At 44.0% G+C, this 23,175-nt stretch overlaps 1 long non-coding RNA gene across 1 annotated transcript; it reads left to right on the top strand.

Annotated features, from left to right (window-relative positions):
- Nucleotides 1–9,166: 9,166 nt before the first annotated feature.
- LOC106966539 (uncharacterized) lies at nt 9,167–20,712 on the top strand. Its single transcript, XR_001428795.3, has 2 exons — nt 9,167–9,510; nt 20,407–20,712. It is a non-coding gene; the product is annotated as an uncharacterized LOC106966539 (long non-coding RNA).
- Nucleotides 20,713–23,175: the final 2,463 nt, after the last annotated feature.

Below are 23,175 nucleotides of genomic sequence, written 5' to 3'. Positions count from 1 at the left end.
CGCACTGGCTGGAGAGGCCCAAGTAGGTTCGGGGAGGAGGCTTGGATCCATACGAGCAGGGAATTGCAGGACGGCTGGAGAGCGGGTGCTCTACGGAGAGCAGGAAAGGAAAGGAAAAATAAAAATATTTTTAAAATTTTTTCAAAGTGTATTTTGAGAGGGAGACAGAGCAGGGGAGTAGCAGAGAGAGAGAATCCCAAGCAGGCTCTGCCCCAGGGGTACAGAGCCAGATGTGGGGCTCGAAACCCACAAACTGAGACATGACCTGAGCCGAAACCAAGAAGCAGATGCTTAGCTGGCTGAGCCACCCAGGTGCCCCACCAGAGACAGATTTTAAAGCACCTAGAAAAAGCAAGTGGAATGCATATGCTTCAGGAAGTGTTTCTGTCCCGTGTTGCCATGAAGCGAAAGTTCGATTTTCTGGCAAGTTTCTATCGCACACATATTCTGGAAGAAAACGCAGATCTATTCCTTTCTCCTCAACTGAGACGGGGATAAGTTTTGATGATGCTACTGGTGAGGTGCGCGTCTTCTGGAAAGCTTCTGTGGGCCTTACCCTTTCCTCAAGACCGAGATGATGTCATCTGCTCAACGTAACTCCCGGCTTAGGAACAACTCAGAAAGGACAAGCCATAAATCAGATACGGTGCAGAGCAGAGGATTGCGAAGAAGCAATAGGAAGCTGTTGGAAACGGTGTCGTAAGCGTCTGTCCTGAAATAGAAATAGATTAGCTGATGAAGAGTAATGGCGACAAAGGTCTTCAGTTGAGTGCAGAGATCGTAGATCTAGGACACATCAGAGATGGTGTCGATTGTTAAACAAAACAATCTGTTAGCTAAGGTCACACTGATAGTAAGCTAACATTGACTATCACGGGCCAGGCACTGCTCTAACGACATTTCACGTGTTAGCACAGTTAGCTTTTGCAGCAGCCCAGAAGAAGGCACCATTATTTTTGCTCTCACACAGACGATGAGACAGAAGCAGAGAGAGTTATAAACAACTTGCTCAGAGCTGGGTTTTGGACCCATTCGGTCTGGGGCCAGTGCCCGTGTTCTTCATCACTATTATTTTGCTATTTCATTGACAAAGTTCCTGCGTAGAAGCGCGTGGGAAAAAGAGAGGGGGGCAGGTCGCGGAGAATAAGACTGCAGGCACTTAGGCAGACTCACGGAGGGAAATCGTGGACAAGCGAGAGATCGGCAAAAAACCAGCACGATGATCTCACGCAGCCAACCCAGATTTGGAGACGGACGGGTCCTATACAGAGCTAGGAGAAAAATGGTTTAGGGAAGGGCACCAAGTGTAAAGGAAAACAATAATAATTTGAGTGCACGGAGTTTTATACAGAAGTGATTTGGTGAAAAATTACAAACCGTGCACACACACAAATGTATCTATGTAATTAATTTTTATACGGATCTCGAAAGGAAAAATAATGCCTATTGAAAATACCTTGAGAAGGAGCAAAGGGACCTAGACGCATAAGTGCATTGTCGTTACATGAAGATGTGATGTCAAGAGAGGGCTGATACAGTGAGGCTGGGGGTGGGCAGGGGCAGTGAGGAGTGTGGCCTCCACTCAGGGCTTGGGGCCTCGAAGGACTGGACATAACGTGAGGGGCTCATGGAAGGAACTTTGGGACGGTGGAAGACCAAACGCTATAGCACATAAAGCCTTATGGTTCAAATAATGTATTACGTCGAGATTATTTATATGATTAATTTTGGCAGCTAAGCTTTATGCCATAGTTACACAGTCCTCATCCTGATAAACTTCATCCCACAACACAGAACCATCCGGAAACCTGCTGTGTGGATGGGCATGGGGTGGAGGCCAGAGAGATGTGGCCTGTACACTTCCAGCGATGACCTTGCTGGGGACCAGCAGTTTTCAGCCTTATCTCAACTGTGGGGACACCAGGGACCCTCCACGGGACCCAAGCGTAGATGCCTCAGGGAAGAAGCAGGCAGGAGGGGAGAATGTATTGCACGCTGTCCACAGCTCTTAAAAGTTAACCCCTCTTCAGAGAAGGCTAGATGAACAGTGGGCTTTACACTGAGGTTTTCCATTTCTGGTGGAATGGACCATCCTTGATTTTTCCTATCACTCCAAACGGCCGCCATTTTTATCCCTCCGCAGTTGAAAAGGCCTCTGAGTACACAACAAGCCTATTACAAGCCTGCTTCTCTGTGGTGTTGCACTCCCTCTGCTGGAGACAAACATCTTTGATCTTTCTTATCTACTTCAGCATTAGGTGGAAAGCCCAGAAGGTAGCCAAAGACAGCCTTGTTTCTCAAGAGAACAAAGAGGAGTGCTGGCTGTCCGCTGGGATGGACTCCACATATAGGCAGATAGGCTTCCAGCTGTATCTCCCACTCTCTGACCAGCGTCCCTACCCAACTACACCCATGTTTTGCCATCATAAACCTTCAGCCTCATGACTTGGTTGTCCTCTGGCCATTAGCCTGCCCCCTAGCAACCCACCAGGACCCCATGGCAGGCATCTGAACTCTCTCATTAGTTCCCTCAATTTCCTTGGACCCGTGTCCTCAAATTGTACCTATTGAACAAACCCAGCTCTGGGTTCCCAACCATAGCAGCCCTGACCGCCACCAGCCCCTGCACCACTCTGTCCTGATCCAGAGCCCCAGCTCCAAAGGACGAGGACAACTGCCTCCAGGTGAAGAATCTCCTGAATGCTGTTTAGTTGCTCCTGGGAGTCCATGCCTCGCGCCAGAGCATGAGGAATGGGAATTCGTGGCCCACCCCCAGCTGCCGGCCCCCAACTCCCGGCCGTGGCTGGATTCTAGGAAGCCCAGGGACCAGTGCGCAACAGGGGACCATCCAGTCTTCCATTCTTTTCTCAGTTGCCACCCAAAAGCGGTCCTGGGCATCGGTCTTCTTCTGTGCTTCTTCCCCTTGACCAAACCTCCACTCCCATACTCTACCTATGTGTTTCCTGACCAACAAACTCACTCATATAATTCTGTACACTGCCGTCTTCACTTAACAGTCTCCCCTACACGTTTGCTTTAAAAGAAAACCTGGTTCCCTCTTCTAGGGATGAAATTTCATCCGTCATCTTCTCAAGCGGAAGTTTCTCTGTATCTCACTCCCCACATCATCCAGCGCGGCAGGGGGTTGATGTGTTGCTCAAGCCTCTATACTTCATCCTCTGCCGTTTGGCTCTGCTGCTCTCACACCCCTCTTGCTCCTGTAATCTGCTGACTCAGAGACACTTCTGATTTATTGAAGACTTTGGCGTCAAACCATGGTGCAGCTTTGCTTCCGGCACAGCTCCTGTTGTCGCTAGGAGTCACTTCAACATCCGTGGAGATGGCCCGCCCAGTATGGTAGACCTCCAGTCGTGTGGTCCCTTCTCTACCTTAACTTCCCATTTGCTGGGCCCTTTCGTTCCCCCAAACACTCTATTTGTGGAAATCGCTAGTGTAGACATTTCCTCTCCAACAAATCCTCTGGCCCTTTTGGCTTGCTGTTCAAATACATCCAATGCTCCTGTGCTTTGCCAGCACTAAGTCTCCCTGTCCATCACTGCATCTGTCTTCTCCATCCACCAGCTTCCTCCTGTCTTCCTTCCCTATCCTACTTAGGTTCCATGGTGTATCATTTCATTCTTCCCTGGCCAACGTCGTAATTCCTTGACCCTTTCTCCTTTCATGGTGTCCTCTTTGTCAAACCACGACCCTAGATGAACCCAACCATCCTTCTCTATAATTGGGGCACGGACCACAGAATTCTGCTAGAGAAGATTGCACAACTAGGCAGGTTGCTCTTCTGAGAAAAGCCTGGTCACTGTCTCCAACTGCACACTGACCTGGGAACAATTTCCAGGAATATGTGTGTGTGTGTGGGGGGGGGGGGGGCTCGAACTCACAAGCTGTGAGATCAGGACCTAAGCTGAAGTCGGACGCTTAACTGACTGAGCTACCCAGGCGCCCCCCTCTCTCTCTTTTGTAATGTTTATTTACTTATTTTGAGAGAGAGAGAGCATGCGTGAGTGGGGGAGGGACAGAGAGAGAGGGAGAGAGAATCCCCGGCAAGCTCTGAGCTGTCAGTGCAGAGCCCGACACGGGGCTTGAACCCACAAACCATGAGATCATGACCAGAGCTGAAATGAAGAGCCAAACGCTTAACCGACTGAGCCACCTGGGTGTCCCCCTTAAAAAAATGTTTATTTATCTTTGACATCTCTTTACTAGATGACTAAAACTTTCTGTAGCTACACCCACTCACCCTGTCTTCCTCTCCAATCCCACATTTTATCTAAGTCAAGCCCCTCTACCTGTGCCAGCTGCCTCCACCTTCTCAGAAAATGGTATCTATATATTTTTGACCTCTCTCTCTCTCTCTACTGGCTAATTTTATCAACACCAAAACATGTTCAAATATCTTTTTTTTTGTAAAGCCCTCCCCTAACTCTCTACATGTGCCTTCTGATGTCACTCTCTTCTTCCCCCCCCTCTTCAGAGCCAATTGTCTTGACTGTGGTACCTAGATTCACTGGATCCACTTTTCCACCTCCCATTTACTGTTTAACCTGTTCAGATCCCGAATGGACCACAAAATGACCTCCCTGTTACTAAATTTAAGGGAGATTTTCCATGTTTGTCTTAACCTGACCTCTTGGGAGAGCTTGGTGCGACTGACTTCTCCTTTCTTTCTTTAATGCTGGTGTCACTTGCCTTATTTTCTTTCTATCTCTGCCAGCCATTTCTTCACCACTTGACTCAGCATTTGGAATCCCTCAGGGCTCCATCACATAAAGTCCTTTTATATCACTTTGCTCCTCATTCTCTCCCTAGGCAGTCTCTTCTTCAACAGCTCACTTTCCATCTATGCGATAACGGCTCTCAAGAGGTTGTGTGATAACATCTTCTCTTCCCAGTCAAATCCGCGTGTCCCACTATTACTCAAACCTTCTTTGTGTAGTTTGTGGTCAAAGCACAAGCACGTGTAAAAGAATATGGGCCTTTTCGTCTTCTTTCCTTTGTGAATCTGCTTTAGCTTCAGTGTTTCATGAAACTGAGAGACACGTTTCAAACCAAAACTCTAGTGGCCATCTTCAATTCCTACTTATCCTTCACCCATCCTACATAAAGTATCTCCAAGGCCTGTTAATTCTACCTCTTCGGTGTCTCTCAAATCTGCAGAACTACTTTGTCCTTACTTTCAACCACCACCATTATTTATTATTATTATTATTATTATTCTAGATAACTAAAGAATCTCTTAAGTGGTTCTATTGCATCCATTTGTGTTTGTCTTAACTTTTCCTGACTGAGGTATAGAGACAAAAAATGGTGCAGGCTTTAGGTGTACAATTCCTTGATTTTTCTAGATGTATACCCCCATGCAGCCAATGCTCCATTGAAGAACATTTCCATCACCCAGAAAGTTTCCTTAAATGCTTTTCTAGTTAGCCTCCGCCACAATACCCCAGCCCCAGCCTGGGGCAACCCGTCTCCTACTTTCTAACACCATCGTTTAGTTTTGCCTGTTCTAGAATTTCATAGACATCAAATCGTAAAGTATGTACTCTTTTGTGTCCGGCTTTTTGTCTTTCCCCTCAATAGGAGAAGCATTCCATCCTATAGAAATATCACAATGTTTCCATTAACCAGTGGGTGGATGTTTGAGTTGTTTCTGGTTTCTGGCTCTTGTGAATAAAGCCGCTGTGCATTTCACACTGACTTTTGTGGACACATGTTTTCATATGTTTAGTAGAGATACTTAGGAGTGGAGTTTGGGGTCATGATGTAGGTGCATGGTTAATTTCCCAAGAAATTGCCCAACTATTTTCCAGAGTGGTTGTACCATCACACTCATATTGTTGGCTCTCTATGAGAATTCCAGAGGTTCTATATCCTCATCAACACTTGAAAAAATCAGACTTTTACATTTAACCATTCTAGATATTGAATACTGTTTCTTGTATTTATTATTCCTGTATTTGTATCTTTTTAAAATTCATGTATTTATATCTGTGTGTGTGTGTGTGTGTGTGTGTGTGTGTGTGTTCACATCGTTTACCCATTTTTTATTAAGCTCCTTGGGACTATGTCTTCTTTATATTACTATTCTTCATTTTATCACATCATCTGTCTCATGAATGTAATCAAAATCGCTCTGAACTTAACTGAGCCTGCTGCCATCTCATTCAAGGGCCAGATGTACATGTTCCCTTGGTTACATTTTAAAGGAGTTGGCAAGACCCAGGCTTAGCTGCTGGAGAAGAGAAAAGGAGAAAGAAGGCTGAGGGGAGTCTACCCAATGTCCTCGGTGTCTTTTCTCATAGTCCTTTTCCCTGATTTCAATTGGTTTTTGACTGGTTCTCCCCAGCCAGGAGCAGAGAATGTCTGGGAAAAGGTTGGGATGAAGCTGTACAATCAATTGTACAATAAATCCCATCAGGTACAGACCCCGTACTGATGCTGGCTGGCACATGAGTAGAGGTTAACAGGAGCTGCTTGGGTTGCAAAAACTAGTTTCTCCTCCAAGGTCTATGCCGGTTTGAACCTTGTGTTTCTTAGGTTTTCTTTCACTAAATTCTTCACATTACCTAAATGAAATCTCTGCGTCAGCCAGACTACTTTCCTTCTGATTTCCCAGACATGCCTGCCCCCTTCACTTCCTTTGGTCCGTCCCACCCCCATGCCTGGTGTGAACGGGAGCTTTTGCAAAATAATGCTTTGGAATGATGCTTGTGGGAGATGGTCCATGGCAGCAAGAACAGCAAGGACTTTTCCCCCTTGTTCTTATACAGGCGCTCCTCTCCGGAGCATGTAAAGATCTGGAGCAAATGATACAGCAAACAATGTTCAGTGAGCCTTGCTGGCGCAAACACAGGAGGTAGAACAGGACGGAGCGAATGACCCAACGTTAGAAGGTTCTACAACAGTAGAACTGTGGGGGGGAGTTTCCTGGGAGCAAGCCGGGAAAACTGGCACTGATGGAAAGCCTCCCGACAAAACAATAGAGAAACATTGCCACTGGGCTTATGCACCTTTAGCTGACTCAGTCAAGACCGAGTTACTGCTTGTAACTGACAGACCCTCTAAGACATTGTGTGGCACGGTTGCACACCCTTGCGTATTTCGTGCTTCTCTATTCTTTTGTTTGCCTCAGTAGCTAATGGCAATACTAGTAATGATCATAACATCCATCATACCAATCGGAAGTATAATTTGGTGAGCAAAGGAGAAATCGTTAGCTTCGTTTTGTGGATGAGAAAACCGATACTAAGGGCGGGTAGGAATGGAGCCCAGCCTCCTATTTCCGGAAACGGCAAAATCTCAAATCTGGGAGCCTCAGCCTGGGCTCTTTTTGCGGAGTCACGAGAGGCGACAGACTAGTGGGTGAACACGTGGGCTCTGCCGCCGGGCTGTGTGGGGGTACATCCTAACGTAGCCATCTCCCAGCTGAGTGAGTGGGCAAGGCATTGAAATTCTGTGTCCGTTTCCTGCTTTGTGGGAGGGGGGATGAAAACAGTGCATACTTCCTATGGTTGTGGTAAGGCGTGAATGTGTTCGTGCCTGTGAAAACTCACTGGTGCCCACTGAGTGCTCAACAGGTGTTGGTTCTTTCTACCCTCACCGCACTGTCAGCTCTCCCTTCTTTGGCCTCTTACGTTATCAGTACTCGGTACTCAGTACTCAATACTCAGTATTACTTAGTAGATCCTTCTCAATTTTCCCTTGTGTGTAATTATCAGCCCCTGAAGGAGAGAGAGACGTGTTTTATTCAACCCCCACGGCATTTAGCATGGTTTCTTGCACAAATAGATGCTGAATAAATGTCACTTGAATTGTATTGCGAAGCAGACAGCACAGTATTCAAGAACGTAGACTCTGGGGCCTGGCTGATCCGGGTTCAGATCCCAGATGCGCCGCTTACTAGCTGTGTGCCCTTGAGCAAGTGACTTGAGCACCCTGTGCCCCAGCTGCCTCAACCGAAGTTTAAGGATAATCAGTATTTCCCACCACGGACGTTCACAGTGAGGATCGAAGAGGTTATTATATGTGAAGTGCTGAGGACAACCCAAGGCTCATCATAAGCATTTTTTAAGTGCTGGCTATATCTGCCATTTTCCTGGTGTGCTGGTCTTATCTCTCAAACTACATTGTGGGCTTTTTGGAACAAACGACCTTCAAATCTTAGTGGCTAACGCAGCCACTGTTCGTTTTCATCCAAATGTATGCAAATTCCAGCATGGCTGTTCCTGGTCAGAAACATTGGCTCTCCTGTGTGTCTTTCTTCACAAGGGCAAACTCACCAAGCTTCCAGATCATGACCTGAGCCGAAACCAACAGTCGGACACTTAACTGAGCCACCCAGGTGCCCCTGAACTTGAGCTTCTTATGTAAACTGTTTTAGGACCAAGGTGACCAGATATCCTGTTTCTCTGGTCCTTCTGTTTATTCTACAAGAAGTTTCTGTCGGGTCTTAGTAACTCATTTAAAAACCTGACATGGGGCCTCTTATTGAAAGGCTATAATTTCCACAAAGGATTACTCCACTGGAATTATTACTGCCCTTCCTCTTCCTCATTGCCACCTGTCCATCTTTTTTTCTTTTTTTAACGTTTATTTATTTTTTTGAGACAGAGAGAGACAGAGCATGAACGGGGGAGGGTCAGAGAGAGGGAGACACAGAACCTGAAACAGGCTCCAGGCTCTGAGCTGTCAGCACAGAGCCCGACGCGGGGCTCGAACTCACAGACCATGAGATCATGACCTGAGCTGAAGTCGGCTGCTTAACCGACTGAGCCACCCAGGCGCCCCGCCACCTGTCCATCTTTCCCACACCCCACCCTGCCACTCACCTTCCACTCATTCCAGAATAGCATCCTGTCCTTCCAGTCCTTACTCAGAAGAATGCTTCTTCCCCTGATTGCCTTTAAATGCTTAATTCCAGTGGAGTAATCCTTTGTGGATTACTGGCTTAGCATCCGACTCTTAATCTCAGTTCTGGTCTTGACCTCAGCATCGTGAGTTCAAGCCCCGTGTTGGGCTCTGTGCTGGGTGTGAATCCTCCTTAAAAAACTGCTTAATTCCACTTTCACATGGGGTCCTGTCTGCTCTTGCCACACCCTTTCCTCCTGGATGACAGGCCTAAGACATGATGGCCTCAGTTGACAAAATATCTATTGAGGACTTCGGAACGAAGCCTGTGAGAACCCAGCTCTGGCCGATTGCACAATTTCTCCCCTAGGTGGCGGCAGCGCACAAGCTGTGCAAGGGCAAGCCTCTGACCCCTGGAAACCAGAGCCTGGAAAGTGAAGAGAACTCAACCGGGAAGTGAGGGCACAACTGCTTCCTAAACAGGCAGCCAGCCCACGATAGCTGGAGGCGTGTTGGGTCTCTGAGGAGAGCGCTGGATGACTCCGAGAGTTTGGAGCGTTATGTGTTAATACCAAGTGACGTGGAGAATTAACAAGAGCCGCTAAAAAAGTTGACTACTAGGGACCAAAGCCTCAAGTCCCCCCCGTTAAGTAGGATGGGCTTTCTGTTAGGGGTGGCTTGTTTTTAGCAGTGCTGTCTAGCCAACCAGACGCAACGGGAGTTGGGCTCTTCATTTCCTCTTGTAGCCTGTTTTGTTTTTTTAATATTTTTTAATGTGTATTTATTTCTGAGAGAGGGAGAGAGACAGAACGTGAGTGGGGGAGGGGCAGAGAGCGAGAGGGAGACACAGAATCCGAAGCAGGCTCCAGGCTCCCAGCCGTCCGCACAGAGCCCGACGTGGGGCTCGGACCCACCAACCGTGGGATCATGACCTGTTGGATGCTCAACCGCCTGAGCCACCCAGGCGCCCCGTTTTGTAGCCTGTTTTGATTGTTTCATGTTGATGTCCTGTGATGTCTCTCTCTCTCTCTCTCTCTCTCTCTCTCTCTTTCTCTCTTCTATCAGTACAGGTAAAGTTCCAGTGACTGGTCAAAGTGGTTACCGTACTTCATTTTGTTCCTTCCTGTTCTAAGTTCCTGGTCCCATGCCCAGATTTGGCTTTCTTCTTATGCCTGACATACAGGGATATGGATCCACACCTTGTTATTTGGGATAGTCCAGAAAGCATGGTCTTTCCACTCTATAGCCAAGTGTTGGAGAAATGTTCTCTTCACACTTGTATTTTAAGTGAATCAAGGTGTTATAACAGGGATAGCTGTTATATGATAACATGATTTCATATGGAATACATATATATAAAAATGGGATACATATATATATATGGATACATATATATATGGGATACATACATATATATGGGATACATACATATACATGGGATATATATATATATATATATATGGGATACATATACATATATGGGATACATATATGTATATGGGATGCATATATATATATGGGATACATATATATATAGGATACATATATATATGGGATACATACATATATGGGATACATACATATATATGGGATACATACATATATATGGGATACATACATATATATGGGATACATATATATATGGGATACATATATATGGGATACATATATATATATGGGATACATATATATATATGGGATACATACATATATATGGGATACATATATATGGGATACATATATATACATGGTATACATATATATATGGGATACATTTATATGGGATACATATATATATATATATATATGGGATACATATATATGTATGTATCTCCCCCTTATATATATGGGATACATATATATATGGGATACATATATATATATATATGGGATATATATATATATGGAATACATATATATATGGGATACATATATATATATGGGATACATATATATGTGTGTATATATATATACATACATATGGGATATATAGGGATAGATAATGATAACATTAGCTGTTTATACAAAGGCTTAACTCTCTAAATCAATGTAACATGAACAAGTCAGCATTTTAAAATGAGGATTTAGGGGCGCCTGGGTGGCGCAGTCGGTTAAGCTTCCGACTTCAGCCAGGTCACGATCTCGCGGTCCGTGAGTTCGAGCCCCGCGTCAGGCTCTGGGCTGATGGCTCAGAGCCTGGAGCCTGTTTCCGATTCTGTGTCTCCCTCTCTCTCTGCCCCTCCCCCGTTCATGCTCTGTCTCTCTCTGTCCCAAAAATAAATAAATGTTGAAAAAAAATTAAAAAAAAAATAAAATGAGGATTTAAAACCAATAGTAATGCATGTTAAATGTAAAAAGATATCTAAAAAACATAAAGCACAAAGAAGGCAATACATTTTGGTATGTATATTCTTATATTCCGCCTCCCTCAAATTGCACAGAAATATTTTTTAGTAATGTTTTTATTTTATTATTTATTTATTTATTTATTTATTTATTTAATGTTGCTTTATTTTTAAGAGAGAAAGGGAGAGATCATGAGTGGGGGAGAGGCGGGGGTGGGGGGGGGAAACAGAGGATCTGAAATGGACTCTGTGCTGAGATCAGAGAGCCCAATGAGGGGCTCGAATTCTGAACTGTGAGATCGTGACCTGAGTCAAAGTAGGATGCTTAAGTGACTGAGCCACACGGGTGCCCCAGTAATGTCATTTTTAATGGTCAGTTAGTACTCCATTCTAAAAAAGTGTAATGTATTTGGGGGTGGTATACATTGTCAAATAACCTTCAGAGAGTCTTTATCTGAGTGCCCTCACATCCTCATTAACACTGAATATAATAACTTTAAAAATCGTATTTGCCAGTCCGGTAGGCAAGAGAATTCTGTTTTTGTGCTATTTATATTTCTTGGGTAAATGTTTCTTATATTTTTATTAACCATTTGTGCTTAGCCTTTGTGAATTGCATATTCATGTCATTTGCCCATTTAAAATTTATAGTGCTTATTTTTTCCCATTGATTTGTATGAAACCTTTTTGTACAGATAATTACCCCTTTTCTGTAATGTATTGGCAAATGTTTCCCTAAATCATCATTTGCTTTAAAAAATATTTAAAAATTCTGTTAGTATTTGAACAGCTTCACTGAGGTATAATCGACATATACTAAGTTACACGTATTTATAGTGTCCAATTTGATGTTTAAACACATGTATGCTTTTATGAAACCATCACCATAATAAAGATAAGGAGCATATGCCCCCATGTTTCATTGTGCCTGTGTAATTTCTCTCCCCCTTCCCTCTCTGCCTCAATCCCTATTCCCAGGCAACGATTGATCTGCTTTCTGTTGACATCAGCTAATTTGCAAGATCTAGAATGTCATACAAACAGAATCCTATAGGATGTATGATTTGTTTTCCCTGGATTCTTTCTTCTCATCTGGCTTCTTTCTCTTAGTATAGTTACTTTTATATTCATCTATGTTGTTGTGTATATCAATAGTTCATTCCCTTTCATTGCTGGATGGTGTTATCTTGCATAGATAAGTTGTTTATCCTCACTTGTTGACAACCATTTGGACTATTTCCTCTCTTTTGTTACTACAATAAAAACTGCGGTAACGGGGGCACCACAGTGGCTCCATCTTCGGCTCAGGTCATGATCTCGCGGTTTGTGGGTTCGAGCCCCTGCATCGGGCCCTGTGCTGATGGCTCGGAGCCTGGAGCCTGCTTAGGATTCTGTGTCTCCCTCACTCTCTGCCCCTCCCCCGCTCCCACTCTGTCTCTGTCCCTCTCAAAAATAAACGTTAAAAGAAAATTTATAAAAACAAAACAAAACTGCTGTGACCTTCTGGGTACAGTCTTTGTAGGGGCATAGGCTTCTGTATGTAAATACCTAGGAATGGAATGGCTAGATCACATGGCATGTTTCACTTAAAAAACAAAAAAAATCGCCAAACTATTCTACAATTTCCACCGGTAGTGTATGAGAGTTCTAGATGCTTCTTCCCCTAACCGACATGTGGTAGGATCAGTCTTTTTAATATTTAAATTGTATTTCCTCAGTGATGCATAATGTCGAAACATCTTTCCATATGCTTGTTTTCAGTCTGTATACCTTCTTTGGCACTTCATCGTATCAATTTTTGAGAGTTTAAAAATAAAATAAAATTAAGAAAAATTATTCTGCATTCAAGTTTTTATCAAAAATGTATCTTGCAACGATTTTCTCCCCGTACTGTGGGATTGTCTTTCCATTCTCCACGGAAATGCCTTTGTACTTCCATTAAAAAGCAGATGTCCATATGCGCGTGGACCTGTTTCTGGACTTCATACTCTGTGGCATTGTCCTATTTGCGTATCTTGGCGCCAGTATTTCACCATCTTGAGAAGTCTCAAAATCAGTGTTTGTCCTCAGAATCTGTTCTCCTTTCTCAAATTTGTTGTGTTTTCATAGGAACTTTAGAATGAGTTTGCCAGTTTTTACAGAAAAAGCCTGATTAGGATTGTGTAGTGGGTCAATATGGGAGAGAATTGACATTTTAACAACCTTGAGCTTACCAATCCATAAAATGGTATATCTCTCCATTTTTTAAGGCTTTTATAAAATTATTTGCAGTATGTGGGCTTTTATTTTAAATCTATTTTTCCTTTGTAATAGTTTCAGAGATACAGAAAAATTGTGAAGACAGTACAGAGATTTGCCATGCCCCATGGCAGGTTCTCCTGACATTAATATCTTCAGTAAGTATGAAACATTTTGTCACACTTAATAAACCAATATTGATACATTATTAGTAACTAAAGCCCATATTTTACTCATCTTTCCTTAGTTTTTAACCTGATGTGCCTTTTATGATATGAGATCTCTTCTAGAGAGGCAAGTTGTCTTGTCTCTTGAGGCACCTCTTAGCCATGATAGTTTCGTGGACTTTCCTTGTTTTTGATGATCTTGATAGTTTTGAAGCGTGCTGGTCGGGTACTTTGAAGCAAGTCCCTCAGGAGGGATTTGTCTGATGCTTTTCTCATGATGAGACTGGGCTTACTGGTTTTGGGAGGATGGCCACAGAGGTAAAGTGTCATTTTCATCACATTTATCACATTTCATCACATTTCATCACGTTTATCTCATCACATCACATGAAGGGTATACTCTGTCAGCCTGACTTATCACTGTTGATGTGAATATCGATCACCTGGTTGAGGCTGTGTTTTTCAGGTTTTTCTACTGTGAAGTTATTTTTTCCTTCTTTACGTACTTTTTGTACTTTAAGTACTTTACGTACTTCTTACGTACTTTTTCCTTCTTTACGTACTCTTTGTAAAAAAGTCGTCACGCATGTCTCATACTCCTTAAGGAGTGAAGAGTTATATTCCACTTGAGGGCAGAGCATGTAGATTTTTAATGTACAGATATTTCATTTTTGTCCTATTTTCCTCTTTTTTGTATTTTTGATGTTATTTTAAGTGGGATTGTTTAAAAAGTTTTACTTTGTTATTAGGGTTTAGATACACAGTTGATCTTTGCATGTGGATCTTGCAATGTTGCTAATCTTGCTTGTTTCAGTAGCTTTTTGTAGATCCCACTGAATTTTTTAAAAAAGAATATTTATTTATTTAGAGAAGGGTGGCAGGGAGAGAGCACGAGAGAGAATCCCAAGCAGGGTCCACACTTAGTGTGGAACCTGAGATGGGACTCAATTTACAACCATGAGATCATGACTGGAGCAGAAATCAAGAGTCAGATGCTTAACCAACAGACACACCCAAGCACCTCAGATCCCATTAGGTTTTCTTTCTAGACAATTAGTTTGTCTGCAAATAAAAATAATTTAATTTCTTTCTTTTCAACCTCCGTGCCTTTATTTCTTTTTCATGCCTTATCACATTGGCTGGAATCTGTAGTTCACTGTTGAATAGAAGCAGAGAGAACAGAAATCTTTATCATGTTCCTGATATTATGAGGAAGACATTTAGTTTTTACTGTTAAATATGTCATCTGCAAGATTTTTATAAATATTCTTTATAAGGTTAAGGAAATTCCTTTGTATTCTTTGTTTCCTGAGTTTTTTTTTTAAATCAGGAATATATATTGGATCTTTTTTCAAATGTTTTATCTTTATTGAGATGACTTTATGCTTTTTAGTTGAAAATTTGTTAATATGATGGATTACATAGATTACATAGATTGATTTTCAAATGTTGAACCAACTTTGCCTTCCTGGGATACACTGCCCCAATGTATTATCTATCCTTCCATTACATTGTTTGATTCAATTTGCCAAACTTTTATTTAGAATTTTTATATCTGTGTTCATGAGAAATACTGACCTGACTTTTCTTTACTTGCAATGTCTTTGGTTTAATAGCCACATGACATTGGTTTTATCTGATACATTTTGAAGTATTTTCTCCTCAGTCTCTGAAAGAACTTGTGTAGAATTGATATTATTTCTTTCTAAAATGTTTGGTAGAATTTACTATCCAATCCTGACGATGAGCACCCAGTTATCGATGTCGGGTTATGCATCCAGTCATCACCCAACATCAATTCTCTTCCTGGCGAATCAACCCCTGTTGCCTATTTCTTAGGGTCTGCTCTGTCTATTTGATAATGGAGTCACGAGCCTGTAGTCTCTGGAGTGGGATTAGCTCCTGGCATCAGAATCAGAGTTGTGATTTGGTCTCTTAGTAACCATTTCTCTTTCTTTTCTTTTTCTTTCTCTTCTTTCTTCTTTTCCTTTCTTTTTGCTTTTTTAATATTTTTTACCATATGTAAGTGTACACTCCAGCAACACGAAGCACATTCACATTCTTGCACAACCACCACCCCGATCTGCCTCCAGAACTCCCATCTTCCCAAACTGAACATCCGGACCCATGCAACAACTCTTCACTCTCCCCCCGCCCGCCCCCCCCCCCCACCTCCCCGTCCCGCCCCGACCCATTCTATTTTATGTCTCTACTAATCTTACCACTGTGGGGTACCTCATATAAGTGGAATCCTAGAGTATTTGTCCTATTGTGTCTGGCTGATTTCACTGAGCATAATGTCTTCAAGTTTTAGCCACATCGTTTAGCACGTGTCACAATTTCCTTTTTTTTTTTTTTTTATGGTTCAGTGATAGTCCGTTGTGTGTATTCGAGCAAAGAAGCGGAGTCTGAAAGTCAGTAGAGCTGAGTCACAAGAATGTAACCCACAAGGAAAGGTTTGGTGCATTCCTGCTCCCTGTGCTCCTGGAGTTTATCTCTCCTAAGGCTTGGCTCCTTAATTCTTACGAATGATTAAGAATTCAGTGTTTCCCAGTACAATTCTTCCCCACCCCCTTTAAGGAGCTAACCCAAATTGGTTGTTCATAATAGAAGAGTCTTAACTGCTGTGGCCCAGGATGTGTTTCATCCGGGAAATAGAGTGATCATCGTTGAGCTAGTCCCATTGTTTCTTCATGGCGGAGAGTGGCCAGATTCATATAGATGATTCATACCTGAAGTGGCTCTGTAAATTGAATTCATGGTTCAATACACAAGGGCTTTAAATAAGCCTGAGAGACCACACTGCCATAGGACATTACTCATGAAAAAATATCTTGAGATGCAAAGTCCTATTCATCCTATGATGGCTGGACACTAAACATTTAGAAGTGGCATAAAAACACTCAGATCCTAACATGGAAGATCTTCAAAAGAATTCTTTCTCTTTAAAAGAATTCTGAGAATCCGAAAAACATTGAGCAAAAGGATTTCAAAAAGATATCATTAGAGAAGAAAGACTCCGAAGAGAAAAGAGGCCAACAGAGGACACGAAACTATGCTGAGTGTATTGGGTTTATTGAACAGGCTGAACTCTGTGGGGTCCAAACGGGAAACGACTTGTATCTCCTCCAGCACTGCCATCAGACCAGCTCTGCGCTGTGCTTCCTGCCCCTTGACAGTGTCTCCTGCGGGGCCTGCAGCATTTAGATTGCTTTCGGTAATAAAAACAAGTCTCATTTGACAGTTGCAAACTAGTTTCACAACGAGAAAGACCAGCCCCAACCTCCACATCCTGCTGTTTTACCATTTGTCCCAATCCCAGGCTGATCTGTGGTTGGGGAGTAGATGAGTTTGCTCGGGCTTCCGTAGCAAAGTGCTGCGTGCTGGGTGGTTTCAACAACAGAAATTCGTTTTCTCAAAATTCTGGAGGCTAAGAGGCTTGAGATCAAGATGTCAAGTTTCCTCTGAGCCCTCTCTCCTCGGCTTGCAAGCGGCCGTCCTTTCCCTGGGTCCTCACATGGTCCTCTGTCTGCATGAGTCTGTCTTAATCTCCATAGGACACAAATCATTGGATTACGACCCACTGACCATTTTATGTTTTAACTTAATGAGCCCTTTAAAGACCCTATCTCCAAATACAGTCATGTTCTGGGATGCTGGGGGTTGAACTTCAACATACGAGTTTTGGGGGGGACACAATTCATAACAGGACAGACCTCAAACAGGACCTATGGGAGGAGCATAGTCATTTTTTTCTTCTTTCCCCCATTTCCTTTTGTCTCTCTTGTTTTTAGGATCACAGGGGTAAAAACGGGGTGGGGCAGGAAGGTTTGAGGAAAGGATCAAAAGGCATTTTAAAATTTAATTGCTATAACTTGCTCTTGGCTAACCCTGGCTTACAACAGTGTCAGGCTTTGTCCAAATTCTGGCTCTTCAGGGGGCTCAGGTGTGGCTTCTTCAGAGACCGGGAGCTGAGGCAGGAGACTGAGATGGGGAGGAAACCCGGCTTCCTGTTAAAGTCTGTACACTTAGTATTTGATCTTTCTTTTTCTTTAGAGAGACAAAGCGCGAGCAAAAAAGCAGGGCAGGGGCAGAGGGAGAGAGAGCGCTGGGCCCAAGGTGGAGCCCAATGCAGAGCTCAGCTCAGAGCTTGATTCCTTGACCGTGAGATCATGACCTGAGCCGAAATCAAGAGGCAGTTGCTTAACTGACTGAGCCACCCAGATGCCCCTGGTATATGATTTTATATTTGCCATAAGTTAAATCTCGTTCTTTATTCTGAAGGTTCATGTACAGGGGGCATGTTAGGATGTCCAATAACCTTTGCCTAAATGTACTAAGAAAAAAAGCTGCTAATGGAATTAGGCTTTCCCAGACATACAACCCTCAGTCTAGTGTCCCCATGAGTCCAGACCGGCTCCTTCTTTGGACCTTTTACTCACAAGAACACTTAGCACAATAGCACTCAGGCCTGCCTGTGACTGGTGACCACTTCCCAATCTCCCAAATGCCACACAGTTTCTCGGACAACATACGTTTTTCTGTCTGCCACCGTATCTCCCTGTGCCTTGCCTACTGCATCTCCCTGTGCCTTGCCTACTGCCCCGGCCTTTGAACCTGCATTACCTGAATGCCCCGCATCTCACCAGACTGCAGATGTGAAAGAAGTCACTTGAAAACTGACACCTGGGGGCACCTGGGCGACTCAGTTGGTTAAACGTCTGATTTTGGCTCAGGGCATGATCTTGCAGTCCATGAGTTTGAGCCCCAAGTCGGGCTCTGGGCTGGCAGCTCAGAGCCTGAAGCCTGCTTTGGATTCTGTGTCTCCTTCCCTCTCTCTCTGCCCTTCCCCTGCTTGTGCTCTGTCTCTCAATAATAAATAAAATGTTAAAAAAAAAATAAAAATGAAACCGACACCCAGATCTTGCTAACTCCCTATCTCTGACATGCTGACGCGACACTTCAGCTTCCTCAGATTCTCCCCTAGTTATTTCGGGAGTCCCCAGCGTTCCCCCATGTTCTTAAGAACTGGTCTGCTTCTCTGTCTCTGGTGGCGACCCAGGGTCACGCTTGAAACTGGCCCCTGTTTCTGGCACTGCCAGAACAATGCAGGGTCACTGGCTGTCATATGCATGCCACCTGGTGTCAAAACCGCCCGGTGGAGGGGGGCACGGTGAAGATACAGCTGGAGGAATTGTCTTTTTTCCCCACTTTGGGTAGTGGGAATTCATCAATAGACATATCTGCCATCTCGGCTGCACATTGGAATTGCCTGGGAAACTTTACGAACACTGATGCCCGGGCCCCGAGATCAGCATTCTGATTGCATCGGTGGAAGGTATAGCCCAGATCTGGGGGGTTTTAGGGACGCCCCAGATTCTCACATGGTTAGGATTGAGACCCACTGTCTTGCTACCATGGTTACAGTTTGCAGACCTGCAGCACGGGTGGTCCCTAGGAGTATGTAGAAACGCAGAATCTCGAGTCTCACCCTGACCCACTGAATCAGAATCTGTGTGCTCCCACGCTCCCAGGATTTGTACACACAAGAATGTTTGAGAAGCATTGGCCTCAGCTACCTCCAAAATTGAAAATTAGCTGACAGTGGTCAGATGAGTTCTGCTAAAGTAGCATATGCGTCCTCTTAATTTTCTTTAATTTGAGAGAGAGAGAGAGAGAGCTTGTGCATGTGGGGGAGGGGCAGAGGGAGAGAAAGAGAGAGAATCTCAAGCAGACTCCACGCTCAGGATGGAGCCCAGCTCAGGGCTCAATCCCACGACCCTGGGATCATAGCCTGAGCCAAAGTCAAGAGTTAGACGCTCAACCCACTGAGCCACCCAAGTGCTGGTGCATTCTCTTAATCTTAATGTGCTTAATGTGCTTCTAATGTGCTTCTTAAGTTGAAGGCATCACCTGGGTTGCTCCCATCAGGAAGCGTGGCATTCCTGAGGTTTCTCTGGGTCCCCTGACTCTGCAAACTTCCAGACTTGCAGTCTGAAATGTTTCCCCTTCCCGCCCCGCCCCCACCCCCCATTCATATATCGATGTCCTAACCCCCAGAGCCTCAGAATGTGACTGGGGAGATAAGGTCTGTAAAGAAGTGATTAAGTTAAGATGAGGTCATTAGTCATTAATCTAATATGCTTGTGTCCTTGTGAAATGAGAAAGAGGGAGACACACAGGGATGCACACACAGAGGAAGGACCGTGAGGACACAGAAGGCGGCCACCTACAAGCCAAGGAGGGACGCCTCGGCAGAAGGCCAGGCATGCCGGCACCTTGATCTGGGACATCCAGCCTCCAGAGCTGTGGGAAAAGAAATGTCTCTTGTTTAATCCACACCATCTGTGGTGCTTTGTGAAGGCAGCCCGAGCAATGTAACACAGGGCTCCTCAGAGCTTTACAAACTCCGTCTGGCTGCAGAGCTCACTTGCATGCCATCCAACACACTTGATCCCTACAGATCCCTGACAGTCTGTGCCTTGGGCCCGACTGCTTTCTGCTCACAAAGACTTTCAAGAAAACAGCTGCTGGCTTTTCTGATTTTGCTCCGGGATGGATCCGAATCAGCCCCGTGGGACCAGGCGGGAGCAGATTTAATGCTGCCTCCTCTTTCGTCCACGTCTCTCCCCAGGATAGACCCACTCGCGAAGACATCTTCCCTCTTCCTCTAGCCAGTCTGGGAAAACAAGAGCACTGTGTGTGTGTGTGTGAGTGTGTGTGTGTGTGAGGTGCTGGCTGCTGTCATTTGGCTCCATTGCTGCCCTTCTGTGTTCTTTTCTATTTTGCAGGGGGCCAGGAGTCCAACAACTGCATTTCTCAGACTCCCCTGCGAGCTGTTTACCGGGGAAGCCCTGTCAGCAGGAGGCACCAGTGGGAAACCAGAAGAGGAGCCTCTCCTTGTGTGTGGCACTGGAAGCAGCAGCCGGAGCTGGTGATAACGGGTTCCAACAACGTCACTGCGGTCAAAGCAGCGACAAAGTTCCAGAAACCACAGCAGCAGCTCCAGCCCAGGTAGCAGATTCCTGATCTCTGGACGATCCCCGTCCTCATCCCATTTTTACCTTCTCCAGTTTGGCCAACACGTTTGTAACCGATTCGCCGCATTGCATCCTGTTTTACTCTGTCCAGAGTGGCTTCTGTTTTCCTGTCTTGATATTGACTGATACAATACGCAAATTGTCCGATGCAAACAGACCCTGATCAGGGTGCATGGGGTGGGGGGTGTAGTGAGGAGGGGTCGCTGGCTTCTAAAGCTAATCTCTGTTCTACTCAACCCTGACCACTTTGACCACTTCTATGGCGCAAGTGTGACCCTTGTCACCACCAGCCACTCAGGCTGGTTCTTTTTTGTTTTTTTAAGAGTTTATTTTTAAGTAGTCTCCACATCAGATTGGCCCTTCGTGTTTTGAATTGGACCCCTAGTAACTGTCCCTTGGCTCCACCCCTCAGCCCCACTCTTTGCCCTTTGAAAGCTTGGCTGCCCCCTCTTTGATGGTGGCCCTCGGTTACCTCTTGATGCAAGCTTCTTGTGCATATGACGTTCCTGCTCTGACTTCCCCAAGCCAGGCTCCACACACAGTCTGCCCTATTCCCATCCCAGGAAGCAGGCAAAGCTCGTTTAAAATTCCAGGAGTGTTAGCCTGTGTTCAACCAGAGAAGTAGAACCCATGGTAAAAAGGGTAAAAATACACAGAAGAATAGGGGATCAAGGGATTGTTAGAGGAAGGAGCCCCACACAATTGAGGGAGCTGGTTAAGTAGTCTCTGTGAGTATGTGGTCTCCATGTCTGATGCTGGAACTTCAAGTCCATAGGACAGGGAATCAGGAAGAGAAGATGGATGTCAAGGACGGGGTAGAAGCCACAGAGGGGGCTGGTGCTCCAGAGGATGGTCTGAAACCATGTCAGTTCTTGTTGCCTCTGACCCTGTGGTATGTCTGCAGAAGCTGAGTTGAAGATATGGAGCTGGGAGTACAATGAGCAAATACTCTTAAAGCTCAGAGGGCAGAGAATCAGAAGAGACTGCATAGATAGTGCTCTGATGATCGGCAGAAGGTCCGCCTTGAGTTTTTCAGTGGGAAACTGATCAGTGCGAGCATGTGAGGAAATCACCCAAGCCTAGTAAAACCACCCAAAAGGATTAGAAGGAGCATTCACTCAGCTCACATAGGATCAGGAATGGTTCCTATTCTCACAAAACAAAGTAAAAAAAAAAACCCTCATAACTCACAGGGCATCCAACAGAATACCCAAAAAAGGTTAGCTTTGCCTCAGTACTGGGGCAAAATCAGCCCCAAACTAATCGTGCCTGGTCCTACTTAACCAAACATAAATCTAAGACATGAAAGGGTGAAACTATTCCCAAGTAGTTTAACTGCATTCCAGAACAAAGCTCAAGCATATTTTCAGACATTACAAAATGTCTAGTACCAAACAAAGTAATACTCACAATCTCTGACATCCAATAAAAAATGATCAGGCATGCAAAGAAGCAGGAAAATATAACCTCCTCATAATTGAGGAGAAAAATCAGTCAATAGAAAGACACAGAAATGAAACAGATGATAGAATTAGTAGACAAAGGCATTAAAACAAGTATTAGAACCAATTTCTATATGTTCAAGGAGATAAAGGAAAGACGGACTGTGTTAATCAGACATATGGAAGATTATAAAAATTCAAATCAAGAATCTAGAGATGAAAGTTACAGTTTCAGATGAGAAATAGACTGGATGGGATTAATAGGAGATTAGACATTTCAGAAGAAAGCATTAGTAAACTTGAAGACATAGCCTTAGAAACTGTCCAGAATGAAACTCAAAGCAGAAGAAAGCTAAAAATAAACAGAGCATCAATGAACTGTGAAGCAATTTCAAACAGCCTAATATATATGTAATCGAAGTTTTCAAAGAAGAAGGGAAGAGGGGGCAGAAAAAAGAAATAATGGCTGAAACGTTTTCGAGTTTGATGAAAAGGATAATTCCACAGATCCAGGAAACTTCACAAATTCCAAGCAGCAGCCGCTCCATCACCACAACAAAAAACCGATATCAAGGTACATTATAATTAAATTGCTTAAAACCAAGGATAAAGAGAAAAATCTTAAAAGCAACCAGAGAAATTTCACTTACAGTCGTAGGACTCAAAGAATTGAAAGTAGAAATTCAAACAGTACTCACACACCTTTGTTTATAGCAGCGTTATTCACGAAAGCTAACAGATGAAAACAACTTAGTTGTTTGACAGATGAATGGATAAGAAATGTGATATGTGCATCCAGGGGAATGTTATTCAATCATAGAAAGAAATGAAATTCTGAGACATGCTCCAGCATGGGTGAATTTTGAGGACATTAGTGAATAACAATGAGTGAAATCGACCAGACACAAAAGCACAAATATTATATGATTCCACTTATATGAAGTATCGAGAATAAGCAAATACACAGAGACAGAAAGCACAATAGAGGTTATTGGAGGTGTGGGAAAGGGGGGGGATGAAGAGTTACTGTTTAATGGGTACAGAGTTTCTATTTGGAATGATGAAGAAGTTCTGGGAC

This window comes from Acinonyx jubatus, chromosome B1, assembly GCF_027475565.1.
Source record: "Acinonyx jubatus isolate Ajub_Pintada_27869175 chromosome B1, VMU_Ajub_asm_v1.0, whole genome shotgun sequence".
Classification (NCBI taxonomy): Eukaryota; Metazoa; Chordata; class Mammalia; order Carnivora; family Felidae; genus Acinonyx; species Acinonyx jubatus.
Note: the sequence above shows the minus strand (reverse complement) of the source record. Positions and strands in the feature narration are given on the sequence as shown.